Source organism: Strix uralensis, chromosome 9, assembly GCF_047716275.1.
Source record: "Strix uralensis isolate ZFMK-TIS-50842 chromosome 9, bStrUra1, whole genome shotgun sequence".
Classification (NCBI taxonomy): Eukaryota; Metazoa; Chordata; class Aves; order Strigiformes; family Strigidae; genus Strix; species Strix uralensis.
In genome coordinates this window covers 4,970,171-4,977,227 of record NC_133980.1, presented here as the reverse complement: position 1 = coordinate 4,977,227, position 7,057 = coordinate 4,970,171, and the positions used below count along the sequence as shown (strand labels likewise).

The 7,057-nt window shown below is 37.5% G+C and overlaps 1 long non-coding RNA gene across 1 annotated transcript; it reads left to right on the top strand.

The window, feature by feature from the left end:
- Nucleotides 1-548: 548 nt before the first annotated feature.
- Nucleotides 549-4,711, top strand: LOC141947276 (uncharacterized). Its single transcript, XR_012630066.1, has 3 exons — nt 549-900; nt 3,357-3,434; nt 4,341-4,711. It is a non-coding gene; the product is annotated as an uncharacterized LOC141947276 (long non-coding RNA).
- The last annotated feature ends 2,346 nt before the right edge of the window (nt 4,712-7,057 follow it).

Here is a 7,057-nt window from a genome sequence, read left to right as displayed (position 1 = left end):
TATGAGGTAAATGTAAACCTGCAGCAATATGGGATAGAAAAACATGGGTGTGTCCATATTCCAAGACTGCTGCAATACAAACATAGTGGTCCAAGACACCTCAGAAATAGGTGTAGATCATCTTAACTGCAATTGAGAGCCTTACAAAACAAAGAATGTTTTAGATTGGTAAAGAGAAATGTAACCTTCTGACATTTGAGACTGGGATAATTATCTTTTATTAGTATTTAATTGTAGTTCACGAGCATAGAGATATTACCCAGAACTAATTACTGGTTAAATACAGAGATATGATTTGGTGAATGCTTTTATATCTGCAAATTCTAAATAATTGGCTTATATATGAAAATAGGCATTTGCCTGTGGAGTAGAATAGAACTTAAAGGTTTACTTCTTAATTTTAGTAAGTACTAGTTTAAACATTATTTTAACATTGTTATATATTTTCTTGCAAAATCTCGAGTGCATTGTCAAATCCTTGATGTGGAAAAGGTGACGCTGAAAGGGTGGGCTCTGTATTTATGTCCCTATAAGGAGTAACAAAAAGGTTTTCAAATTAATACATTTCTTACTGATTTTGATCATCTTGGAATCATTTAGGTCATGAGATACATCTAGTGAGGAGCAATTTTACTGTGTTTCACATTTCCACCACCCTCTTTAAGAACTCTTTAATGCCAAGATGGAAGGAGTGATTTTTTTTTTTTTTTTTTTTTTTTCCCCCTCTAGACACCGGCTGGATGTTTCAACCCTGATAATTGATGGAGAACTTCATAGAAAAGGACAGTTCATGTGGTGCTGTCCCATTCTAATCCCAGCTGCTGCTGTTTCTGCCTGTATTGGTTCATCCTCACTGTTTTTGTGATTGCTATAGGGACGTTGTGTCTGTATGCAGGAAAGGTGAGCAAATTTATTGTGAGAGGTAGGGAGGTGATCTCACAGCAGCTCATAGACTTGTGGGTCATGCTGTGGGAGTTTGGGACCATTGGGAAGAGATGGTATTACGGGGTTAGAGCACACATATTATGTGTGATAATCATACACATTATGTACCCCAAGAAGCAAGACCAGAGATGCAGGGTTTGTAGGGAGAAGTAGTAATTTTTTATTAGAATGGCTGACATAATTGAAAAAGTGACGAGCTTTTGAACTTCACATTCTGTTATCTGGTCCTGCAAACAGATAGGTTCATTTCCATCAACATCAGTTTTTCTACAAAAAAACCCCAACCTGCCTCCTCTGATCATTTAGAACTTTTTTTTTAAGCTCAAAGTGCTTTATTTTGTGAGACCTAAACAGGCACAATAGCTTGATTTATTTACAGTGAATTATAAGAATCTGAAATTCTGTACCTGATCTGAAATGGTATCATGGTATAACTTATCTAATTTTCAAATTGTAAATTAACAGTTAAATTAATCACTGCATTATGTAATTACTTTAGGAGTTGTCATCTTATCTCCATGAAGTGCTGAGGCCTCTCCTTAGGCAAGTTTGGTGATAGTTCCTGTTGTGATCATCCGTTTTCTTTGTCTTTGCTGCTAGATGGACAGTGTAGAAGCAGGGAATAGTGGGAGGAGCTCTGGTGGAAAGAGGTGACAGCGACATTTCTCTCTGAAACAGTCACCATTTGTGTCAGCCGCACAAAGCCATGTGTTCAAGCTGCAACCATCTCTGACCTCCCTATACATGAAGGCAAACAACGCGTGTTTGACTTTTTTTTGGTCAAGTTTGTGCCCTTCACTGGACTCGTGATGCTTAGTTCTGTGTAAGGGCTCCTGCGCTGTCTTAGGGGTGCTGGGTGGGACTTTTTTTTCCATTTGAGGCAGAGGTTGGAGGAGGAAGGGGGTGCGTGGCTGCATCTCTGAACTTTATTACAAATGGCACAAATTGTTGGCTTATGTCATTCTCTTGCCACTGTTTCATGTGTTGGTCAGTAGTAAAATCATATTTTGGTACCATCTGGGGACTTGGAATCATATTCTTTTTAATGAACTGAGTCAAAACTGGTTTTAAGATACTGTTAACTGAGGCAGAAGCCACTGCACTGTCATTGTTCATACCTTTAAGGCTGTTTCAGCCATTATTATTATTATTATTATTAATATTATTATTATTTAATTAAAATGTTTTCTATTAAGAAATACTCAACAATAAGGCTTTTCATCTAGAGAATAAGTAGGTAACATTTAAGAGCTCTTAACTGCTCTCAACTGCAGCATGTGAAACTGAAGAAGAGCTTGACTAAATTGAGCTGACTGTAGCCAAGAAAAGTGGTGTGATGCTCAGAAAGCCATGGGGCTGACCAAGATATGAATTTCTGCAGCAGGTGACTGGGAGGAAATGAGTTTCAATGAACAAAGTAAATTTCTTAAATTGATTTGAAATACTGATTTGAAAGACACCTTTAAAGATGCTTACTTGACATTAAACCAAAGCAGCACTTTACTGTTATGTCCCTGAAGTTCTCTGAAAGAAAATCTGCCTGAAAAATCTATGGAAATTGTCATGATATGACCAAAAATAAAATGCATCTATTTGATATTGCAGTGTAAATGATGTTGATTTGCAGCATTCTTACACTGATGAAAGACAAAAATGAGAAGGAGAAAAGAAAAATTACTCTTAAGAACTAAGTTTTCTCATATTTAGTTGTGATGACTTGTGACAAAGGAAATGAATGTTTTCATTTCTAGAAGTTATTCCAGACAGAGATAAAGTAGTGGAGAATGTGTGTTCACAGTATGAATGCTTTCACTACCTGCACTCTTTATTTCAGTCACTCATTATAGGCCAATAAACTAGGAGCACAGGGAGATTTAAGCAGAAAGGAATGGCAAGTCAATAACAGGTAGCGTTTATTGTTCAAATGATTTAACGTAAACCCTCTATTATGGAGCATATCATGGGCAGAGCTTGGTGAGTGACAGCTTGCATCATACACTTTGTGTTTTAAACAGCTAGCACAACTACTATGCTACCATTCAGAAAGTAGAAAACTATCGCTGTGCAAAAGTGGAAAATACCTGCTATTGTGCTGGTGGAGCTGTCAGGGGACTCTTGCTGGAAAAAAAAATAGCTATGAGCTTGGTTCAGTTGAAATCGGTGAAGTTATGCTGACATAAGCTGGAGAAAAACATTTGTGAAATCCAGTCTCAGATATTTCATAGAAAATATTAGGGGTTGTGAGAGGGGTGTGTTTTCAGGTAAGCATTTAATATTTTATACAGTGACTTCTAGTACTGGTGTCACCACTAATAAAAGTATCATAAAAGTTATGTTAGAGAATTCTGCTTGTGTGTGCTTTCTTATTTTAACCTATTGAACATTTAATTATTTCTTGTAAAATTGCTTAGCTTTGACAGCTACTCCTACACCAGAATAAGTTTCAGTGGATGGTTGCTTCAGACCGAAAGGTTAAGACCTGTCAAAAAGTAAGTAATATAGACTTGAATCTCTTTTGGGTAAGAAAGGAATTGAATATAGGTACTCTTGTGCCTCTGGCTAACCTGAATATTGAGCAGCCAAATAAATGGAAGATGATTTCTTTCTTCTTCAGCTTCTTATTTTTTGCTAGCTGAGGACAAAATATCCTAGTTGATTAGGATGTTATGAGATCTTCATGCTAGGGATCTCAACCTTAATGGATAGAGCAAAGGAATGGTGGTATTTGGTTTTGAGTGGGTTTGATTTTTTTTTTTTTTTGTAAACTCTGTTGCCTGTGTTCTTTCATGAATTTATCCAAGTGACACCAGAAAATCAGTATATTTAAAATCTAACCTTTTGAAATATGACTATCATTAAAAGTCAATTTTAAAATTAAGGCAACCTCTTTTGAAAAATTTACCCTGGGACAAGTGTCAGGAAAAATTAAGCTTTGCAGGGGAAGTGTGCTGAGATGCAGTCATTTTGGGAAACACTTTTCTTTGGTAGCACAGAAAATGCAGACACAGAGATAACAGTTGATTGCTTTTCACTGCAGAATAAAGTTTAGTTTTTCAAATTCCCTGGTAGTTGCTAGCTTCATTAAAGATTTTTAGTGAGCAAATGCAGCTAACAGTGCTTTGATTCTTAGTTAAGTGGAAGTTATTAAAACAGTTGTCTTGAAGTTTTTGTAAAAAACAAAAGATGTAAATAATTGAGGTTTTATATAAGTTAGGAGTAGTAAGTGTAGGAAAATATTCTATCTTAATAATAGGCTTAACAAGGGAAGGCAATAAATCATTTCTAATTACTAGTCTTGTTGATTATATGTTTCCTTATTCTAATCTTCCAAATTGCATCCTAAGCTCAGACTTCTTTGTAAATGAGATTGCTTTTCTTCTTCTTCCGTTTTGTAGGATGTGTCACGTTGCAGAAAGACATGCATGTCCATCAAAATCACTTTCCTGCCTTTTGGATGACAATCAACATTTTGTTCAAAAAATATGGAGGACATTCTACAGCCATCTGGAATATTGCTGTTGTACGGCTGGCTTCAGTTCTTTTAGGGTAGAAAAATGGACAAAATGAATTGTTGGTGTGGTCACTCTACCAAATTCAATGTTGATTACTTTTGTGTGTCTGTCTGATATAAAGTCTGTCATTCAGTTTCCATATTTAAAAAGAGGATTATTGAAAAGTTAAATCTTTGAGGATGGTGTAGGAAAACCTGAGGTAGATTGCTGAAAGAAGCATCTCCTTCCATCATTTTAGGAAAGCACCTAGTACACAAAGCTAAATAAATAATGGTATCTTTCTTTGCCTGAAAATTAAATTGGGTCTTTTATTTTTATCTAGCCCTAGGGACTAGTGAATAACTAGTAGAAGAGAGCTTGAGATCTCTGTCTTACTCCTTGCAGTGTGTGCTACACAATATTTGCCTTGCTGGTGTGCCTGAACACACAGGGCAGGAGGGATAAAAATACCCAGTGATCCGGCATATTGGGAAACTGTATGGCTAAGAAGTAGGATATGTAGCCAAAATCAAGTGGTCTTATGATTTTGCTTCTTGTCTAACTGTTATGTTGTCATTTAAGCACAGCATACTGATAGAAAAAAAACCCAAAACACTTAAGGGAGTCCTGTGCTGAGGAACAATATTTCTGAGTCACACTGCTTTCTTAGTGTTTCTCTGAGGGCTACAGATTATATACTTATACCCAGGAGTTTACATAAAAGCATGCTTTAGTTTTAAGTGTATGCAATGCGATACTTTTACATTTCTCAAAGTTGTTTACTGCTAAAGTGGCAGAAAGTTTGGTCCAGTAGTAGGTATAATTACAGCAAGAAACAAAAGCCCTGTTTTTGCAACCCTGGCCCCTGTAGGCAGTCACTTGCTGACATAAGTAGTCATTTCAATGAAGTAATTGTCCATCCCCTGACCCGCAGAGGCTGTGTGTGGGAGCACGGGGCTGTGGCTCTCGCCCAGACCTTGCCAGTCTCGATAGGAGTTGCAGGACTCTGGACACCTGGGCTGTAGGAGCTGCGCTTGGACCATGAGCTGGTTTCACATGAGTCATTGTGCAGCCATCAGAGTGGTAATGACTTCTGGTTTTAATTATGTGTTTTAAAATCGCGGGGTTGTTCTCTGCAGCTGTTAGCACTTGCTATCTTTTGACAGTTGTAGTTTTAGACAGCCCATTGGTAGTCTGTTCTCCCAAGATGGGGACCTTGCTGATGACTGCAGGAGGCTGCTCTTGGCAGTTTTTCTGACTAGATGGTGGTTTAGTGTTATGAGAACTGAATTGTCATCACTTCTGCACCGAGCTTAAATTTTTTATTCTTTTTCATCTGCTATTGTTCATGAAGTTCACGTACCAATGTGCAGCTCAGGAGAATGAATCTGGAAAACCCATAACAGCTGCACTATAGTACCCTGTAGCTGTACTCTGGACGTGGGAACCCAATATATATTTGCTACAGTACTGTGCCATATATTCATTTAGAAGATTATTATTTTGGGGTTAATGCAGTGGCCAGGCTCTGGTGTGTTGTGCAGGGTACTGGGAATTTGGTGGTTCATCTCTGTTCCTTTCAGCTGGCAAGAAATAGAAGCACTAGAGAGGCAGCACACCAGGCGCCGGGGGAAAGAGCAACTTGCTCGCAGTTGCTGATACCTCTGGCCAGCACCCAGACTGGTACTGATGAGCTCTGCAAGAGCTGTCTCCAACCCTCCTCAGCTGTGGAGATGGCTGTTGTGTCCGGCCTTAAGGGAAGGAAAAAGTAAAGAGTGGAAAATTAGAATGTCATGCAGGATAATTGGTCCTGAACTAGTTTAATTTAATTTTTTTTTAATTAAGGGTTTAGGGTAGCACAAGAAGAAGACAGTAAGCAAGCAAAGAACAATGCGTCATGACTTGCAGGTGATTTAGGGAATATACTCTGCAAACTGTGAAATTATATGTAGAATACAGATTAATTCATTTAATCTTGTGCAATAGAGTATCTGTGATGTAGTGGCTTAATAGATATTAAAATCAGAGATTTGGGGGGTTTATTGATTTCACCTAATTTATGTTTTTTAATCAGGGATGGGATCAAGTTTCTGGGGAAAAGAGAAGGTTCTTATAAAGAGGTTTGAAGAAGCTAGAGATATGGTGGGAGAAGCTGGGAACCAAAACACATGCTGTGTTAGGGTAATCAGAAATACTTGAGTGAAGGATTTGCATAGCTTTTAAAATATCTCTCCTCATATTTAAGAGAACTATTATGCACATCTTCAGCTCTGACTTTGTTCACACAACTGGCTTAATGCAGCTCACAGTAGTGCTGAAAGAAAGTATTTGCAGTGACATTTCTAAAGTATTTTGTCATTGCATGATGCAAGTCTCCAGCCATACCAATAAAAACCAATATAATCAGTTGAAATATTTGCCATTTTCCCTCCAAACTGCTATGACTAAATGTCTCTTAACAGCCTAGTGTAAATATAACAGATAAAGCCTATAGTATGGGCAGGTATAGGTAGTATGAGTATACTGAGGATTTAACATTGTCTTCATTTATCCTATTCTATGCTCAATATTCAAAACACTATTTTAGAAGGAGTTTTAGTCTTTGGATTAGATGTGATAGT